The sequence below is a fragment of the Odocoileus virginianus genome, chromosome 9, assembly GCF_023699985.2.
Source record: "Odocoileus virginianus isolate 20LAN1187 ecotype Illinois chromosome 9, Ovbor_1.2, whole genome shotgun sequence".
Lineage (NCBI taxonomy): Eukaryota > Metazoa > Chordata > Mammalia > Artiodactyla > Cervidae > Odocoileus > Odocoileus virginianus.
This window is the reverse complement of record NC_069682.1, coordinates 70,971,538-70,993,375: the sequence shown is the minus strand read 5'-3', so window position 1 is coordinate 70,993,375 and position 21,838 is coordinate 70,971,538. Positions and strand designations below refer to the sequence as shown.

The 21,838-nt window shown below is 38.9% G+C and overlaps 1 protein-coding gene across 8 annotated transcripts in view; it reads right to left on the bottom strand.

Moving 5' to 3' along the window:
• The window catches only part of NCOA3 (nuclear receptor coactivator 3), a 125,787-nt gene extending 104,453 nt beyond the window's left edge, over positions 1 to 21,334 (bottom strand). For all 8 annotated transcript variants that reach the window (XM_020887239.2, XM_020887247.2, XM_020887246.2 and 5 more), the window contains exon 1: positions 21,193 to 21,334. The gene's annotated coding sequence lies outside the window, so the exon portion shown is untranslated. The remainder of the gene's footprint in view (positions 1 to 21,192) is intronic.
• Positions 21,335 to 21,838: the final 504 nt, after the last annotated feature.

The window sequence follows — 21,838 nt, the reverse complement described above, 5'->3', positions numbered from 1 at the left end:
CGTGAGATCTTCCCAGACCGGGGATCTAACCCGCATCTCCTGCACTGACAGGTGGATTTTACCACTGAGCCACTAAGGAAGCCCCCAGAAAAGCAGTTTCACTAAAAGTGGATCAAGAAAATGATAACTTAAACTGGTGACTAGAATCAGAACAGAATCCTCTAAGCACAAGAGACTTTCTCCCAATTATAGCTGTGCCTCTTACTCAAAATCTCTCCTTCAAGCAAGTATATAGAGTTCTGTGTGTCTCCAAGCTGAAAAGAGCACACATATATCCTTTTAAATATGAGAGGCAGTTATTAAGTCATAAGCTGAAATTACTACCTAAATACGTATTAGGTCTATTTGGGATGAAAAAGTTTTGGAAATGCATAGTGATAATAGTTGTATAACACTGTCAAGGTACTTAATACTACTGAATCGTACACTTAAAAGTGGTAAGTTTTTTGTTATGTATATTTTACCACAGAAAAATTAGGTATATTACATATAAAATGTATTAAAAAGCATAATTTCATCTTGTATAAAAATATACAAATTGACTATGAAGAATTTAATGAAAAATACTGGAAAAGAGGGCATTTTAATATAAAATGAAGCAATATTTATCTGCAAAAAGGACAATTACTATTTAAAAAGGCAGTGAAGTATTTGCAACAGGTATTTTTCAAAGGCAAATGGCTTTTAATAATATATGAAACTTATTTTATTATATGAAAATAAGAAAAACTCCAAATAACCTCAAGAAAAGTAGACAAGAGTTTATAGAATAAGAATATACAAATGTCCTTTAAACATTTAGGAGGCGAGGCAGAATGTTTAATCTCACTAATATTCAAGATGCAGATATAAACTTTAATAAAATGTATATCAGAAAACTCACCATAGCACTCTGTTGTTATATGCAACATATCCATTAATGATAAACTGATTAATTATAAAAATGATAATCTACTTTAACAAAAGAACTAGATCTGTATGCGCTGATATGAAACCATTTTCAAAATGCAATGTTAAACATAACTAGGTACAAAACAATGTGTTTTTTTGTACTAGATACAAAACAACACTATTACATGTGCTTATAACAATAGCAAATATGTAAATTCTAAAGATACATAGCTATGTTTGTAAATATACACAAAAGGAAATGGTAACAGTGACTGCCTCTGAGATAGGAATTAGCAAACAAAAGAAAGTGAAAGGAACCTTCATATGCTTTGGAAGAGTTTGTGAATTTTGTTAGCCATCTATATATATTACCAATTATTTAAAAAGTAAGAAAAAAATGTTCTTAAAAAAATAGGGAAAGAACCTTACATGTGACCTAACGAGGAAGGTTAAACAAAATGCCCAAGACTACCAACAAGATCCAAAATACAATTCTCTTGCTTTCCAAGCCTTTATTGTTTTGCTTTTGACTAGTCTGTAAAACAAGTAATAACACACTCTACAATCTAATGTCGAGTTACATGTCTGAGTCAAGAATGTAACCAGAAACACTGCCAATCATATCCTCCAGAAACATAGTGAACTATTCTTTATGTGCTGTAAGTCTTTAACTAAGAGCTCCTATTTCAAAACACAAGAAATATGAATACCATAAAGGACATTAACACTCGCTTCCAATATTTAGAAGTTCATCATGAACTCTAAGAGCCACAGAAAGTACCTCGGTGATGGTTCAGAAAGTGCAACTGATTGTAAAAATGTGGTTAAGAGGGCGATGGCACGCAAGGCATTCAGGAGTTCCTTCTTTTTCACCCAAAGGCCCTTCTTAATTGAGTATTTTGCCTGTCTACTTGATACCACATGATGTCTTATACTTTTCTATTGCAGGCAGTTCCTTTGCTCTCCTATAGACAGAAAAAACTTAAAGTACCAAAGTTCTTCATGTTCCATAGTCCACAATTCCATTTGTAACAAACATTAATACAATTTTAAAGTAAATAAATAATCTCACTAACTGAAACTATCTCCCAGGAATTCATTTAAATCCTTCCCTGGATTACTCCAGCCTCAAGCCATCTCCCCTTCCTCTGAACTAAAAAAGCAATTATTTGTACAATTTATTTAGCAATTAATCCTGCATTGCCTTGTTAAACCTCTTTCCTTATTCTCTGAAATGTTATTTAAATCTTCTCTGCTTATCTAACTTTCATGTTTATTTCTCATCTCCCCAAATAGACTGTAAATAAATTCCTTGAGAGAAAGAGATAAGGCCTTATATCATTTTGTATCCATATAAATATACAAACAGGGCTTCCTTGATAGCTCAGTTGGTAAAGAATCCTCCTGCAATGCCTTAGACCTGGGTTCGATCCCTGGGTTGGGATGATCCCCTGGAGAAGGGAAAGGGGACCCACTCCAGTGTTCTGGCCTGGAGAATTCCACGGACTGTACAGTCTATGGGGGCGCAAAGAGTTGGACAACACTGAACGACTTTCACTTTCAAAAATACAGAGTAGCTGGCACTTAGTAAATACAAAGTTTTTTTTATTTATTTAAAAAAAAAAAATCAGTGACATTAAGAAAGTATTTAAAGCCAGGCCAAGTAAGAACCTTCCAGCCAGAGCTGACAGGCCAATGTACTGTTTTGCTGCCCTGACTCCTGAAGCAATGTGGGGTGGTAAAAAGGCCCTAGCCTCAATTTGGATCCTCTAGCTTGAGAACCTATGAACTTATCCCATAAATTTCAGCTTCTTCATCTCTAAAATAAGAATAATAATGCCTACCTAACTCTATGATCATTAAATGAGAGTTTATGTAAAATCCAATGTTAAGTAATACTGCTGGTATTCCTTATTTTAAAGATTCTTAGATTTTTTTCAGGTATAGTTTTTCTTAGGTAGATTTTCTTAGATTTTCTCAGGCAGATTTTCTTAGATTTTTTTCAGGTTATAGTTGATTTACAACAGAAATTCTTAAGAATTTTTTTCCTGTTTTTATTCCTTTGAAATCAGAATGTGCTACTGACCACATCCCACAGTTGGCAGTTTTACCTTTTCTTATGTGCTGGTAGATAAAATAATGCATTGTATATCATGGCATCTTAAACTTGATTAAATCTGGTAACAACTGGCATCTGCCTTTCCTCCATCATACTCATTCAAACACTAACATGTGGATCGGAAACTCATTCGGCAGTAAGATGTACATGCCCCCTAATCCATTCAAAGCACCTAGCACTTTGGCGTATAGTATATGCTCAATAAATAGGAACTGTTGCTACTGCTACTCTGAATTCATTCAATATCTGCATACCAACTATGTGCCTGCCACCATTCTCAGCACTAACGATTTAGCAGTGAACAAAATAACTACCAGCCCTCAGAGAGTTCATATTCTATTTTCCGTGACACAAGAAGGAAAAGCCAAAAGCACAAATGAGTTAACAGATTGTCTTCAAAATTGAAAAAGCTAAGCAAAACAAAACAGACACTAAAACACAATAATTCCTAGGCAACTCTACACTGCTTACATTTTCTTTAGAGAAAAATCTTAGCAGAAGTACAAAATGAAGTCCTGGAAACAAAGCAGGGCATCCAAACTTTTTTCCCCTTATTTAAGTAAGAGCTTTCCCTGGTGGCTCAGATGGTAAAGAATCCACCTACAATGCGGAGACCTGGGTTCAAGTCCTGGGTTGGGAAGATCCCCTGGAGAAGGGAATGGCTACCCACTCCAGTATTCTGGCCTGGAGAATTCCATGGACTGTGTAGTCCATAGGGTTGCAAAGAGTTAGACACAACTGAGGGACTTTCACACACATTATTTTAGTAAAGGTTTGGGCAAAGGGAGAAAAGCCAGAACAGATGTTAGAAGTAAAAAGGAAAATAAAAAGGGGAAGGGGGGGAGGAGGGGAGATGCCAGTATGCCAAAGTAAAGCTAAAGCAGGCATTTACTTTAAGGTTTTCCTCATATCCTGCTCTCAAGCTTGAGGAGTATACAATTAAACAACATTTAATGAATGCCCACGAAGTACTCACAAAGTTATTAGTCTCAGAGCACATTTCATAAATTCAGCACAATCCAGTAAAAGGATGCTCACTACCTAGTTAGGAAGACTAATTCTAATTCTAATGAAACAATTTGTTATATATAGCATCCTGTGATGTATTCCAAGCGCCAAGCTGGGCAGAGTAGACTAGAGGCTTGGTGAAAGAAGTAATCACGAGTTCAAACGAACAAGAAAAACACATAATAAAGAAGCCACAACTGAACCTTGGATGGGCAGTTTGACAAGAAAGAAAAACAAAACCAAAGGTCTCTAGTAGCTTAAGCCAAAAACTTTTGAGTCACCCTTGATTCTTCCCCTCCTTCTCTCTCACCAGGCCCCACCCCACACTACCATGACCCCACCCTGAATCCATTGCAAAATTCTGTTGGCTTTCTCTTTGAATACATGCAGAATTTGATCACTTCTTATCACCTCCTCTGCCACCACCCAAGTCCAAGCCACTTCTCCTGGGACCTGAACTACTGGACACCCCATAAGAGGCCTCCCTACCTCTTGCTCTCTCATAGGCTACCTTCCACAAAGCAGCTGGGGGGACCTCTGTAAAGCCTGACTCAGTTTATCTGTTCTCCACTAAAACCGCACAGTGCAGGAGGCCTGTGTGCATGCGGGGGGGGGGGGGGGGGCACACGCGCATGCAAGCACAAACACAAAGAAAAACAAGTGGGAAGATACAAAACCTTCATTAATAGATGATGAGGTATACTGGTAATCTATATTTGTTCTTTGATAAAGTAACGCTTTCTCCTTTGTATTTTTCTGTATTTTCTACATAAGTATAAAATTACTTTTAAAATTTAAAAGATGAAATGCTTTAAAAAAAAAATAAGGCGGGGGAAGGGGGTGGAGAACAATGCTCACAAGATCTTTTTGGAATACCAAAAAATAGAAAACCTGCAGCAATTTCCCACTTTGCTCAAAGTAAAACCTGAACACGTTACAAGTGCCTACAAGGTCCCACCATTACCTCTGCGATTTTCTCTGACTAGTACTCACGTGGCTAGCACTCAATAAATCTCTGTAAAATAAATTGAAACATGAAGGCAGAAATAAAAGTTCAAGGATTTGGGAAAGTGTGAGGATGTGTGTGTTTGATGGTTCAAAAACTAAAAGAAAATCAGACAGAAGCAGAGAAGCTTGGAGCAAAGAAGCCTTCCAAAGACAAAGAAAAGACTTGGTTAACAGTGAGCAATTAGAAAAAGTGACGGACCTGAAGGATGGCAAGCTGACAAAGGAAAAAAGGGTATGGGCCAGAAGAAAATTTAGGCTGAGAGGAAAGGGATAAAATAGAGACGGAATGAGGGCTGAGATGAGGAAGTGCATGAAGAGGACAGGAGAAGGGTCAGAGATACAGGAGAAGTCAGGAGGAAGGGAGAGACAGCACAAGGGAAAAGCAGCAGGTCACAGGTCAGGGGTGGAGGCCACTGTTATGTCACAAAGTTGTTCCTGTTCAATCCTAAGAGCCAACAGTTCTGAAAAAGATAGATGTCATATGTCTTTACTTCCAAAATGTGACTTACAAGTCTTAAAACATACAAAGATACGTATGTACATCTGTTGTATCACTTTGAATGCTCAAATTCCCAACTGGAGAAGTGAATTTAAATTCACAAAACCTGAATTTTTCAATTTCATTCCTTAATACCACCATTAGGCATTTGCCATGAAAGGTGAAACAAGGTAGAAGTGGGCAGTTACAGTGCATGTGTAATTTACTCTTCATCATACAGCTTCTCCAGTTTACAGAACTGGGCAACCTGGACTTCCTTCATGAGGAAAAGAGTATAATACAACTGTTAGCCTTTAAATTTGAAATAGCAAAATAAAAACACAATTACTAGTTTTAATGTAAGGCCTCCTTGGTTCTTAGAAAGATTAGTAGGAACCTGAAATAGAAACTAAAATGTTTCTTGAATCACACCAAATATTGAGCTTGAGGAAATTTTTTAAACTTTGTTTTAATTTTCTGAGCATTCTTAAACAGAGTATAGAGATAGTGAAGTCGCTCAGTCGTGTCCGACTCTTTGCGACCCTGTGCACTGTAACCCACCAGGCTCCTCTGTCCATGGGATTCTCCAGGCAAGAATACTGGAGTGGGTTGCCACTTCCTTCTCCAGGGATCTTCTAGACCCCGGGATGGAACCCGGGTCTCCCGCATTGCAGACAGACGCCTTAACCTCTGAGCCACCAGGGAAGCCCCTTTAACAGAGTACAAGACCCTCTAAAATAAAATTTTACAAGTATTGTGACTAAAAGAATTTTATAAATCTATATTCTCAGCAGTGTAATATACCTATTAAACATTTAAAAATCAAAATTCACCGATAACAGAAATTTTGGAATCAAGATTTTTAAATAACTTTGCAAGTTCAGTGTTATAGCCACACTATTCAGGAAGAGATGGAACAAACATACAGTACAGTGCATGAATTTATGCACTGCTCTCTAAACGCTGGCTGGATGCCATTTTATCATTGATAGAGCAGCTTCAAATTCCACTCAGAGTGCAACTGCAGCGGCACTGAATCCAGCAGTATAAGCATGCCTGCCTGTTATTATGGGAAATAGTGGAAAATTTCACAGGCTGACATCCAGAATGTCTGCGGTTCTTTTTCATATTTCTTTCTTCCTGCAAAGCAGTTATTAGACTAGTAGTTGGATTTTTTTTTTCAAAGCTGGAAATTTCCACTGGTTTTTTAAAATAAGTCTTCTTAAATGTAAACTGCAAAACATTCCAAAGTTAGAGCATGACAGAAAGAATAAATCAAAATCAGAAAAGAATTTAAATACTTATCTTCAAATCAGGGTAAGGGAACTGGTAAGTAAATTAAGGTGTCACTCTATCCTGGTAAGAAATAAAAGTGTCCAGGAAGATACTGAGGTGATTTAAGGTTACAATAATGTAATATAAATACTAAATGTGAAAAATTGCACATTGTGAAGCTGCTGATATTTGATCATAAGCTTAGACAGCAGGCATTCAAAAGCTAACACAACCAGTAGAACAGTTACACATAGAAACCTTGAAAAGACAGACAGTATAGCTTGGTGAGAAAGGAATACATTCCAAACTAAAGCAAGCCATGAAGATTGGGGTTTTTGGTAAGGCTTAAAGACAGAACAATGACAAGCTTCACAGGTAAGATTCAGAGTTTTAGGCACCTTCTCATTAGGATTATCCCAGACCAGAATATTTGATGCTTTCATCTTAATTTGTAAAAATAAATGAGAATATAAACAAGGACTTATTGTTTCATTTTTATTAAAGAAGTAAAAAGATCTAGTTCCAAACTACCTAAAAATGAAAAATGACTTTTAATAGTTAAATACAGTGGCAAATAATTTTCTATGTTTAAGAACTGATATGGCCCGGGTTAACAATTTGTTTCTTTGCATTTATATGAACTAAGAAATGGGATCTATAATACATAGCTGTGTAACTGTTACTCAAGCTTTGAAATGCTTGCTATCCCCCAAAACATACATATGACCAAAAACTTGAGCATTAATACAAAAACATCGCTAGTAACTAATGAAGATCTATACCACCAAAGACTGGAACACTGGGAGAAAGTACTAGGAAAACATCTCATAAAAAGATGTATATCCAGAATATACATTAAAAACATCAAAAAACAAACCTCTTAATACGCAACACAAGAATGGGGGAGGGGAGGGGAAGCCATATTGATATAAAACAGATCAGCACAACTAACATCTCTACTCCTGGACATTCATCTGGAGAAAACCATAATTCAGAAAGATACATGCATCCCGATGTTTACTGCAGCACTATTTACAATAGCCAGGATATGGTAGCAACATAAATATTATTGGATGAATGGATAAAGATATAGCACATATATTTCATGGAATATTTGTTGTCGGTTCAGTCACTAAATCGTGTCCAACTTTTTACGACCCCATGGACTGCAGCACACCAGGCTCCACTGTCTTCCACTCTCTCTCAGAGTTTGCTCCAATTCACATCCATTGAGTCAGTGATGTTATCTAACCATTTCATCCTGTGCCACCCCCATCTCCTTTTGCCTTAAATATTTCTCAGTAGCTCTTCATATCCTAAATGGAATATTTCTCAGCCATGAAGGAAAAAAAAAAAAGAAACAATCCCATTTGCAGCAATATAGATGGACCTAGAGATCGTCATACTTTGTGAAGTAAGTCAAAGACAAACACTGTACACTATCACACGTGGAATCTAAAAGAAAATGGTCTAAGTAAACTTATCTCATCACAGAGTCACAGATGCAGAAAACAAACTTATGGTTACCAAGGGGAAAGAACAGGGGAGGGATAAACCAGGAGCCCGGGACTGAGACAGAAGACCAGTGAGAACCTCCTAGAGCACGGGGAATTCTGCTCTCCTCAGTACTCTAATGTCCTCTGTGGGAAGGAATCTAAGAACGAGCGGATAAAAAAAGTGTAAAACTGACTCACTGTGCTGCACAGCAGAAACTAACACAGCACTGTACATCAACAATACTCCAATAAAAACCTCAAAAATCTAACATCTTACTTAATGGTGAGAGAGTGAACACTTACCCACTAAGGCTGAGAACAAGACAAAGTTATCTCCCCAAATTAATCAAATTGGTTAAATGATTCAATGCAATCAAAATCAAAATCCCTACATTCTACTGGAAGCACTAGCCATTACAGTAAAGCCAAAAGAAAAAGAAGATGGCACACACTGCTTGGAAAAGAAAAAACAAAACTTATCTTTATTCAGAAACAACATGATCACTGATGTACACAATCTTCCTACTACTAAAACAAGTGAGTTTGGCAAGATGAATATACAAGGTGAATATACAAAACTCAATAAAAAAAAAGGATACTTATATACACCAATTATTGAAAGTTGAAATTTTAAAAATACTATTTACAATCACATTTTTAAAATATAAAATTTAGGGACCTCCCTTGCAGTCCAGTGGTGAAGGCTCCATGCTTCCACTGCAGGGGGCACGGATTCAATCTCTGGCCGCAGAACTAGGATCCCACATGCCGTGATGTGTGGCAAAAACAAAAAAAAAACTTATGCACATATATATGTTTCAGTGATAAAAGCTCTTATAAGAGTGTACACTGATAGCTACAAAACACTGTTAAAGAGAAATTAAAGAAGACCTAAATAAGTGGAGAGATATATAACATGCTCAAGGAACAGAAGACAGTATTTTAAGAAACCAATTCCTCCCAATTGATCAACTGACTCAATGCAATCACAATAAAAATCACATCAGACATTTTGCAGAAATCAACAAGATTTTAACAATATATAGAAATGCAAAGCACCTAGAATAGCCAAAATAATGAGGGGAAAAAAAAAAGCTGGAGGACTTCCCCTATGTGATTCCAAAGCTTGAGTAGAGACAGACTGGAATATGCATCAATGGAACAGAAGAGATTCCAAAAATTGACCTACACATATTTATTTGACTATCTGAATTTCAACAAAGGTGCCAAGTCAATTCAATGGGGAATGTAAAATCTTTTCAACAAATGGTGCTGGAAAAGTTCAATACAATATACCAAAATATGAACCTCATCCCTATCTCATACCATATAAGACAATTAACTCAAATAGGTTACAGACCTAAATTTAAGAGCTAAAGTTATAAAATTTCTAGGGGGGGAAATGAGAAAAATCTTTGGCAAATATTTTTCAAACACAACACAAAAATCAATACATTGAATGCCAGTAACAATAAAAACTTCTGCTCTTCCAAAGCAGACCACAGACTAAAAGTAAATATTTCTAAAATATATACCTAAAACAGGTTTGGGGCCTAGAATAAAAGAAGTCTTGTATCTCAGTAAGATAAACCCAACTGAAAAATGGGCAAAAGATAAGAACAGACACTTGACCAAAACAGACACACCAATGACAAGTATGCACATGAAATTATTTTCAACATCACTAATCATTAAAAAAACTCAAAGCCACAAATGAGCTACCACTATATACCCACTAGGATAGCTAACATTAAAAAGACTGGCCATACCAAGTGCTGGCGGGAATGTGAAACAACTTGAATTATCACAAACTGCTGGGAGAAATATATAATGGTACAATCATGTTGAGAGACAGGTGGCAGTTTCTTAAAATTTTTAAATGTTACACCCTCCTAGACTTGGCATCCCAGACTTTCACATACCTTCGCCTCGTCCCCAGGTTCGGTGAAATAAACAGTATTTGGAAAATTGGGGGGGTGGGGGGGGGGGCACAGACACATACACACACACACTTAGGGAATAACCCAGTCATTCCATTCCTGGACATTTACTCAAAAGAAATAAAAGCATTTGTACACACAAGGCCTTGTAACACAAATGTCATAAAAGCTTTATATTTGATAACCAAAAACTGGACACAACCTAAATGTTCATCAACAGGTGAATGGATAAATAGTGATATACCTATACAACACAATAGTATTAGACAATAAAAAGAAATGAAACTATTAATATATGCAACGTGAATAATCTCAAAATCACTATAAGTGAAAGAAGCCAGCCCTAAAGAAAAAGTACATACTGTATGTATAACTCATTTATAAAAAGCTCTTAAAAATAAAGCTAATCTTCAGTGACATGAGACAGATGAGTGACTGCCTGAAGATGAGGGCGGGAGGGATTACAAAGGAATACAGGAGGGGTCAGAGTCTGGACTTCAGAGGTAACAGATACTTCCACTAAATGTAATAACGGGTTCATGGGTAGACACATTAATACATGGTATTAATACATGGGTAGACACATATTAATACATCAAGACCCAAACCGCACAGTTTAAATATATGCAATTAATTGGCAATTACACCTTAAAGTTGGAAGAAAAATGCAAGAAAAAAGGAAAATTATGGCAAACTATAGTGACAGAAAGCAGAACAGTGGATGACTGAACACAAAACCCTGAAGAGGCCTGAATGCAAATGAGCAAGAACTTTCTGAGGTGACAGAAATCTTCTATATTCTGATTGTAGTGATAGTAAAACTGTTCACACTCATCAAAACTCAAACTGCACACTTAAAATGATTGAATTTTATTATAAGAAAATTATACCTCAATAAAGTGTCTAGTCAAGGCTATGGTTTTTCCAGTACTCATGTATGGATGGGAGAGTTGGACTATAAAGAAAGTTGAGCGCCGAAGAATTGATGCTTTTGACCTGTGGTGCTGGAGAAGACTCTTGAGGGTCCCTTGGACTGCAAGGAGATCCAACCAGTCCATCCTAAAAATGAGTCCTGGGTGTTCATTGGAAGGACTGATGTTGAAGCTGAAACTCCAATACTTTGGCCACCTGATGTGAAGAGCTGACTCATTTGAAAAGATCCTGATGATGGGAAAGATTGAGGGCAGGAGGAGAAGGGGATGACAGAGGATGAGATGGTTGGATGGCATCACCGACTCAATGGACATGGGTTTGGGTAAACTCTGGAGTTGGTGATGGACCGGGAGGCCTGGCATGCTGCAGTCCTTGGGGTCGCAAAGACTTGAACTGAGAGACTGAACTGAACTGAAAGGGAGTAAGTTGCAGTATCTATAAAAAGTTAAATTCATAGTCTTTAAAGTAGCATTCTCCAACCACAAATTTTTATATACTTTATAACAAAACATGGGAACAAAGAAATATATACAAATACACTTACAGTTGGAAGTTGGATAAATTATGATATATATCCATACAGCAGAATACTGTGTAACCATTAGAAAGAAATCAGTAGCTATAAAAACAGATATGAAACCTCTTCAGGATCATTTAAAAAGTATACACAGTCCAGAATAGGGCTTAAGTGCCAGTTACATAGGTGTGTTCATTTTATGAAAATTTATCAGACTGTACTGTGCACTTTTCTGAGTGATGTTACACTTCAATATAAAGTTTGCCCCCAAATGTGGGAGAAATTCACTAAGCTCAAACCTTTTTAAGTACATGCATTTATATGCCTAGAGTAACAATGGCCACCTTTGGGCAGGGGACAGAGAAATGCCTGGCAGACAGCTGAGGAAGGTGCCTCACTTTCCACTGTATACCCTTTTGGTACCTTAGGAATCTGCCCCATGTGTACCTGTTATATATTTTTAAAAATATTTCTGAACTGAGAACATCAGCAACTATATCCATGTATGAGTTGGACACAGAAATGAACTAGAGACAGAGATAAGATTTAGGTCCATAATAGTCCTTCATAACCCAATTTCAAATTTTATACCCATCACAAGTTTCATTTTCACTGCCTTTATAACCAGTAAACAGTTTAAATTTCAACCTAGAAAATAAATTTTAAAAGACTCACCTTTTCTATTTTGAATAGGGCTTTGTGTAAGACTTCATTTGAAGAAGGAAAAAGGGCTCTACATCGAAAAACCCAAACTATTAAATGTACATTAAGCACACAACAATGTGCAGGCACACAGGCTCCTGATAAATGATAGTTTTCATCCTTTATATCTAATATGTATCAGAACACAGGGAACAGAATTCTACAAGGGTAAAGGGGGGAAGGGAGAGCAAAAAAGGCACCCCACTCCAGTATTCTTGCCTGGAGAATCCCATGGACAGAAGAGCCTGACAGTCTCCAGTCCATGGGGTCGCAAGAGTTAGACACAACTTAGCAACGAAAGAGAGAGAGCAAAAAAAGACAACAGCAACTAAAGTGTTAAGATATACAGACAGGGAATTCCCTGGTGGTGAGGACTCCATCCTCTCACTGCCGAGGCCTGGGTTCAATCCCCGCGGTGGGGGTGGTATAGAAAAATAGAAACTAAAGAGACAGCTGTAAGCAAAAGTATAGAAAATCCTCTAACAGTAGTAGCTTAGGGGAGATAGGGGGTAGCTCTAATGACCAAAGACCTAGGGTACCAGGAGCCTTACTTTTACTTTTTCACATACACTTTTTTAAATGAATTTTTTAAACATTATAATTTTATGTTAAGTAAGCACCACAGAATAAAAGAGGTGGGCAAGGGAGATTACAAGCAGTAATGGGTTCCCTTCAGATCTACTCTATCTCCTCCATGAAGTTTCCCTACCAATTCCAGCTGAAAATGGCCTTTTCTTCCTCTGAACTTCTGAACCACTTATTTATGTTGCTGCAGCTATGCTTTTTCAATTACACTCATTTCTCATCTATATTATAAACTCCTAGATCACAAAGGGATATTAAAGTCCACATTTAGCACAATTCTTTGAAGAACAATGGTACTGGAGAAAAACATCTAAGCAACTTACAGGACCGTCCACCCAGTCCAAGGCCAAGTGGCAAACAAGAACGTGGTATTTTAAAGCCCAGACAAGATTCATCTGGGCCAACTCTACGAGGGAGACCTAAGTCCCAAGCAAATCCCAAGGACTCTAATTTTACCTCAATGTACAGGTAGAAAATCAGATTTAGAGTTGAACTCTGGAAACTTCCACATTCAAACAACAAACATTTGGGGGGACTTAAAGTGAATATAATTGAAAAGAAGATTTTAAAAGCTTACAAAAAGGTACAGTCCCTATCTCAAACCATGGACAATCTGATTGAATTTGTCCTCTCAATCAATGAATATGGATTCCTATACATGAAAGGAGATAATTAAGATTCATATCAGGAACAAACAATCATATTTTCAGTTGTGGTAGCCTGGGAAATTTACTAAAATGAGATGGGCTCTAGGCTGGGCCTTATGACCAGACTAGACAGCACGGGAGAAAGACAGGAAAAAAAAAAAAAATAGTATGACTAAAACAAGCAGCAACAAAAGTGGAAAAGACAGCTTTTTAAAAAAAAGGCTATGATAAGAACTGAGTGTTAGGTTATGGAATTTGGGTTGTACTCTGCAGGTTTTTTTAGCAAAAAATGTGTTCAAAATGTTTAAAAAGTGTAAAATGGCAGAAAAATAGAGAGGATTAGGGAAAGGGTAGAGACTAATTGAAAAGTTATTATAGTAACCTAGGGCCTGGACTAGTTTTAGAAATTGGAATGAAAATATATTTAAGAATAATACATCAAGAGGATTCTGCAAAACCAAAAGCATTTATTCAACACCATAACTGAATTTTTAAATAATCAACTTTCCTGACAGTCTGGTGGTTAAAACTCAGAGGGGGCAATGCAGAGGACCAGGGTTGCTCAGGGAACTAAGATTTCGCATGCCACGGAACATGGCCAAATAAATAAATAATCAAGTCTTGAAATGTTTTACCTCTTCACGCTTGCTAACGATTTCCCACCAACAGGAACTGTGCTCTCTCCGTAATAAAAATCATAGTCATTCTTCAAAGCCCTGCCTCCTGATCACTTGGTCAGAGGTAGCCCCTTTCCTCCTCTGAACTTCTCCAAGATCTTTACAGGCAAAACAGATTACCTTGTTGTGAAGTGATGTGAATACCTGATTGACTGTGTGCACTTGGAGGTCAAAACCTTTTTAACTCTCAGGGTGCCTTAAATAGTACAAGCTTAATAAACAGTGTTTAAGTATGTGTGTTTATGGCGGAGTGGGCAGCAGCCAAGCAGTGGCCAATTAAAGATGATTGAAGCTTAAGGCCTCAGAGCTAAGAAAATGGTGCTATGAAAGTCAGTTTTAAAAGTCACACGTGGGAGCCATTTTGTATATGGTTTAAAAAGGGAGACGGAAGGTTACCGGGCAAGTTCATGATTTTAGGTTCACCTAATTTGGGGCTCATACACCTAAGGCTTCCACCATTCTAGATGTGGTTATGCACTCTGAAAGCAGCCTCCTGAATTAATGTTACTGATTCCCAATGAACTTATTTTTAAAACTTAATATAGTAACAGTCCTGTCTCTTACAAAAAGATACCACTGACTCTCCCAAGATATGCACCATGTGTGTGGAGTTATTTTGCTCACTGGTGAGTTAAGATTTTCCTAGATGCGGCCATGTACTTGCTCTGACAGCAAAGGAACCAACTCTCTTGGATAAAAGTATTGTCATAAAACCACCACCACCGGGCAGGTTAAAAAAAAAGAGAGAGATGAGTCTGGATGGAGCAGAGAGTGTGTAGACTAAATTTAGATACAATCTGCTTCAGAGAAAACTGGGTGATCCTTAAAACAGTTTTGAATACAGTTGCCAAATTTCAATCTAGAAACAAAACCAAGCTGATGTAGCTACTCTACAGACTGACCTAAATTCAATAATCCATTTCACTGATGACAGCTTTACTGGGAGTAAAGAAAATATGACTTCATTTTCTTACACCATAAGGAAGAGGTTGAAGACTCTCTCCCTCCCTGCCCCACCCCATACACACACACACACACACACACACACACAAATTTTGCCCTTGTGGCATATATCACTAAGGTGAAGTTAAGATCTCAAAGTCTTCCTGTCCCCAAATTCATGAGTCAGCAAAGAAACCTGTATCTGCACATTATCTGGCACAAAGTGCTCGATCCATTTAATATTTGACCAAAAAAAAGAAAATTAAGGCCATTCTCCATATTTATATGATATATTAGGTTTATAAGATTTTCTAATACAAGGAACCCTGGAAGATCACAGACTCCATCGCTTTGCACCTGGAGTGGGCGATTTGCTCTCTCAGACTACAAACTTACAAATTATTCTCAAATTCTTCACTGGTACTATTCTTTTTAAAGTAACAAGCTAACAGATGACACTGCTCAGGTAACAAAGCGGGAAATTTTTAAAGGTTTCCTTTCACCTGTAGGGTTTTTCCCCTAGTTAAAATTGTTTTAAACCTGAGCATATGATCGCACAGCTCTTTCCACCAATATAAACTATCATTTATAAAAATATCAGTTTTAGACCTTCAGATTTTGGTATTTCCCCTCAAAGTAAAATTTGGTTTTAGATTTCACTTAAACAGAAGAGCAAAGAGTATTTACACTAATAGTCTCCCCCCTCCCCTTTTCTTGCGTGTTAAAACCCTTTCTTCCCCTTCCCCAAGCTTTCTCCTCTTTTGTACTCAAGTTCTCAAATGCACAAGATGGAGGAACAATACCACAATACAACTGCAGGCTTCCTGCCTACTAGTCAGTCATTATTCTTAAGACTTGAGAACTCTGAAAACACTGCTTGGGTTGCTTTGAAATTCCCTCTTTCAGATTTTTTCCCTCCTTCATGGGACATCTATTTAAAAGAATGACTTCAAAAATGTCTTGCTGCACCCAATCAAAAAGCTCTCAGCAAACTAAAAATGCTAGCTTTAGATATGAAAGGAGGATGTAAATGCCTGGAGTTTGACAAATACCAATTCAAAGAAAAAAAGTGTATTTCTGGCAAAAATTTAAGAAAAGTATTTTTCTCATATGTGTATTAATCTTATTTCTGAAAGATTCCATATTTATATGGAGGCATCTTAAAGATTAGATTACCAATGTGTTCTTTCTAACAATACCACATAGAGATCGAAAGATCTCAAACTACAATGGGCTGAACAGAAAAGAGTTACCTTAATTATTACTGATAAAGAAAAGGTCACACTAAAATGAAGTAATTGTATTTTTTTAAGTTTTCAGAGGTAGAAAAAAATTACCAGCAGCAGTCACCTGGAAACCCGGGGGATTTCCCATTTCCTCCCACCACACTTTGATCATGGCAGTAGTACTCACTAATAAACTTTTCTGGTTGTTGAGATAAACTAATGGAGTTACTCTAGACAGAGACATGGGGGGAGTATGGGGGACAAATTATCTGCTCAGCTCACCAAGGGTTCCTTCCTTTTTAAAGGCAAAAGCATTAAAAATGAAGTTTAAACACAAACACACACTGGCTCATGAGTAACAGCTTTCTAACTGTTACAATTAACAGTGTGCCATAAACAACAAGCAAAAATTATTCCAGCATCTCTAACAAAAACATAAAGGCCAATTTATTTCAAATTATTTATTTCAATTTATTTAGTCAATAAAGCGAATCCCAGTACAACAAAATAATTTAGCCAGTCCCCTGGAGTTTGTTATAATGGGATTTAACCTGTACACTCAACATTCAATTAACCATGAGGCTTATCCTAATTGAGGATTATGCTGACTTCTGCAGTCCTTCCCCCATCTATCCATCTACCACTCCTACTCAGCTGCCATAGCCACCAAAAGCAAAGCCCCAGGGAGCACTAGATTACCTACTACTATGTGATACCCGGGCCAAAATTCTCTCTTCATCCTGTGCAAGATGAAGAGGTTAAATTTAGCAATCAAGTCAGCCTACTTTCCAAAAAGTGAAGTTTCAGAACCCTCACCTGTAGCTCTAACTAAATAAATTAAAAATTGCAGAAGAATTCCTTCATAGGTGAACACGAAATCACACTCTTTGGTAGAACACATCAATTAAAAATATTAACAGGAAAGAAAAAATAGGACACAGTTATTCCTAATGAAAAATAGGAAAAGGAGAAACACGGAAACACTAGCACACTATTCTTCGAAATAGGTAAAGCCTCTCTGCCAGTCAGGTCAGACTTCTTTCCTCTGCCTCCAAGCCACATTTACTACACAGGTAGTTTATTGCTGCCCCCCTGTCACCTGACCTAGGCCAAAGAAACTACCAAACTGAGTTTTAATCCTGACAGAGTTGGAAACTGGCAGTATGTGGTCTAAGAAGATTATCCAGTTTAGGGCTAAATCAGCCTTCTAGACACTGCAGGTCTTCCGTTCAACTCCTGCTGTGTATCTTCTGGCCATTTTCCTGTTCATTTAACAACTCTCCACCAGAAGGTAGGAAAGGGAAAGGCGATTAAACTCAAGTCAATTCCATCATTTGTTAGGGAGTTGAAAATAAGGTTAAGCTCTAACTAAACTGCATCTTTAACTCAAAATAATCTTTTCTCAGAAAACCAATGGGCCAAATGAATTTACCTAGCATTAATAAAGTGAAAGACTAAACCTCATTACAACAGAGCCCCTCCTCCACCTTAAGTGAAAAGTTCATCTTGTCATCCCCTCCCCCACCCCAAAAAGCACTCATAAAATGAAAGAAGATGCCCACATTTTACTGCAGCACTCAACCTCAATGCTATGCATGAGAATCTAAAGACAGACCTATCTCTTTAACGTGTTGAACTATGAAGAAAAAGAAAAGTTAACAAACATTTCCAATACTAATTTCCTGCTCACAAAGCTTTAATCACACAATAAAGCAAAAAAAGGAATATTCTACACCACAGAGTACAGTGAATTCAAACCAAACTGGGATAGGTACTCCCTGGTTTAACCTTCAAGAAACTGCAGCTCCTCTTCAATCATGATCAGCAACTTTTTTCCAGTCCTGGTAGCATTTAAAGAGTAACAACTGTTAAACTGTGATTACTTGGCTGTGTATCATCACTAGAAGCTATATTCATTCTAAACTTGCAACAAATTAAAAGTTTTCAAAAGTTGCCCACATCCTCTGGCCAAGGCTCAAAATTATATAGTCTAAAAAAAAAAAAAATGCAGAAAGAAAGCCTAAAGCCACTTATTTTAACACCAAAAGGCATAGGACAATAGTAGTTTGTGTTTTTTTATCCTACCCTATTGTCCAAACCAAAAGTCATTCTTTTAAGAGACTTCTCAAATACATACTAGTCTCCAAATCAAAAGGAACTTTTCTAGCATACTGCTAATGCTCAAAGGACCAAATTTAAAAGAAAAAATAAAACTTTTTATCTTTAATATGTCCCTGACATACCTGACACAAAAAGTTTATTTCAAATGACCAATCAGATACTGGTACATAATCATTTCAAAAATTATTTTTTATTTATATGTCTCCTAGAAAAAGGATCAAGGGTCCTACAGAACATTCACTCTGTATTGAATGAATTCTATCTTCTTTGAGGGGTGCGGGCTTCAACGTACAGAAATAATTCCTACATGGTGAAAAAAGCACAGTATATTCACTTTCAAAATGTATGTTTAATAGAGTCACTAATCCCCTAGTCTTTAATATCATTTTTCTAGTGAACTGTTAGTGTTGGTAAATTTAAAACCACCATTCTAACTTTTTTTTAATCTTGTTAATTATGCTAGGGCTGTTAGGCATTTTCAACGCTTCTGGAGTCAAAGAATATTTTAAGGTAGACATATTTCCGATAACTGCTCTACAAATAATGCAGCTTCCCACTTAGTCCATAATCCTCATGTCCAAAACATTCTTCTATATACCAGAAGCCGGCATATGCCTTTTTTAAAATGCTAATTGGACAATTAAGTCATTTCTATCGATATATAAAATTCCCCTATAATTTGGGATCGCTGGCAATCTAGATTACTGCTCATTTAAATGCAGAACCTGAAGCAACCTCCAGTGACAGAAGCTAGTGTTCAGTATCATTTTACATGTTACAAACGGAGGCTTCATCTTACATACAAACAATGAACCTTGGCAGGGTTCTTCACCCTAAAGCCCCACAGATTGTTATTTCCTTAAGGGTGTTAGTAGATAAGGCAACACAAGCAGTAAGTTTGGAAGAGCTTCTCTAGTCGCCATCAACAATTGTTAAAGATAGTAAAAAGGAAACAGTATTCCCACCCATTTTTCCCTTTCTTTGGTTCATTTTCTTTCCCTGCTTTTGCTATACAACGGGAGTGTTTCAAATGAAAATTCTTAAAATAATTATTCCAAACACCAAGAATACTCCAGAAAGCAGTAAGAGTTGTTGTCTCCTGGAAATGGTAACTGGAGGATTTGGAATAGGAGAGGGGCTCATTTTCAATGTTTTTGTACCCTTCCAGTAGTCCCTAGACCAGTTATATGGGGCAAAACCTATACTAAGCAAACAAGCAACAACTGAATCTGTTTTCAAGAAACACATTTCACAAAACTTACAGATTTCCACTGAACATTTTGTTTATGCGGCAATCACAAGACTTAAGTTTTTTGGTTTTTTCCATCATCCTCTAAACAACCTGCTGCAACAAATACTGAAGCGTTTTTGCAGCCAGGGACCAGTAAGGTGGATCTGAGCCCAGGCGTTTGAATCGAGGAGATGCCGCAATCTCACTCAATACTACTAGCACGCTCACTCATCTCATTCAACTCCATTTCAAACCACTGCAAGACAGCTGGTACTCGCCTTCCTGTTTCTTTACGGTACAGGCTTAATAACAAAAACAGGTTGGCTTTGAAGCGCTGCTGCTCAAAACGATCAAGAAGGAAGTCTTCACGTTCGGAAGGGGGAAAAAGTTTCTACTTCGAGAGAATTTCAGACCTTTCCCTGTCTTTCCATTTGAGAAACCCGAACTCCTCCTGCTTGTGAGATTTCGAGACGATGCTCTCTGCCTCTCACAACTGCTCTTTTGGTGAACTTTTCCACCCTTAGTGCCCTCAAACTGCCTAGGAAGCAACTAAGCCCTCCCAACTACTCGTGGATTGCTTTTCTAAAACATGTGCAAGACCAACAGTTTCTCTAAACCATCACAAATTGAGTCAATGTACGTAGGAAGACCAGAGATGGAAAAGGGGGGAGGGAGGTGCAGAGTAATGATAAAGACAGCCCAACCCCAAATTTAATTCACTAACTTCCACTTGCCATTTCCCAGCCTTCACACGAGAGGTAGCAAAAATGCCTTTTTACTGAGGAAAACTGCTGAGAATCTATCCGTGCCCAAAATGGAAATCCCACAGATAATCTGGGTTAAAAATACTTAAAACGCCCCAAGTGCAGGAGGAAACACGGCAGCGAAATCCCAGCCGCTGCTCGGTACCACTCGGAGGCTGGACTAGGGCTGAGTGGGGGGCAGTGCGGCTTCCCCCCGCCCTCTAGTTCTGAAGAACCGAGAGACGCCGAGGCGGCGGGAGGTGGGGGTGGTGGGGAGCTTTCAGAAGCACCCCGAGGGCTGCAGGAGGGTAAAACTTCAGGGGCAGGAGGAAAAAGTGGACCCCCCGCGGTCTCCCCCAAACTCCTCGCAGTAACCCCTTGGTGCGAGGACCCCCCCCCCGCACCCCCAAGCTAGCTGCCGCCCAGCTTCGACACCACTCCCGCAGCCGCGGGCCGCCCAGAGGGTGCGGGAGAGCGGCGCGGCCCCGACACCCCGAAAAGTGTCCCCGCGCGCCCCCCGCGCGGCGCGCCCCTCAGCGCCTCCGCGGAGCCGAAGCCGCCGGCTCGCCGCAGCCCGGGGGGACTCGCCCTCTTTCCTCAGCCTCGCCCTCCACCAGCCCGCCCGCCGCCGCTCTTCCTTTATCTCCACTCACCGCCCGCCGCCATTTTCCTCGCAGCTCAGTTTTAAATCGGAAACTCGCCGCTCCTCAGCCAGCAGCCACGGCCGCCAACGCCGCCGCCGCCACCGACTCAACCGCCGCGGCCGCCGCCGTCGCTGTGAGGGGGCTGAGGCGGCCGCCGCTGGGAGCCGCGGCGCGGAGGCCGACGGGACATGTAGTCCTGCGGCCACGCCCAGCACTACCGGTCCCAGGGGGCCTTGCGCGGCCCCGGGCGCTGGGTGGTCCCGCCCGGTCGGGCTTCCGCGGCGCGAGGGCGTGGCCGCGTGGACGTCTGGGCCTCTGTCGCTGACTTACCGCCTGGGAGCTGCGGCAGACCACGGGGGTACGGAGGGCAACCCTAGCCTGGCCCTTAATTTTTTTCATACTTGCTTTCGTCCAGTAATAAATAACATTTATGGAGCGTTTACTGCATGGCAGGCCCTGAGCCTCAAACAAGCATCCCTCAAGGACCACTGTTAGTCTGTGTTCAAAGGAGCAAACAGGCGCAAGGTCGGAAGGCACAGGGCTGTTCATTAGATGCTACAGTCACTGGATGAAAGGTTATTGGGCAATAGCACATTTACTGTATATTCAGTCCTAAAGTATCACCCCACGGAGTACTCATCAGCTACAAAACGGA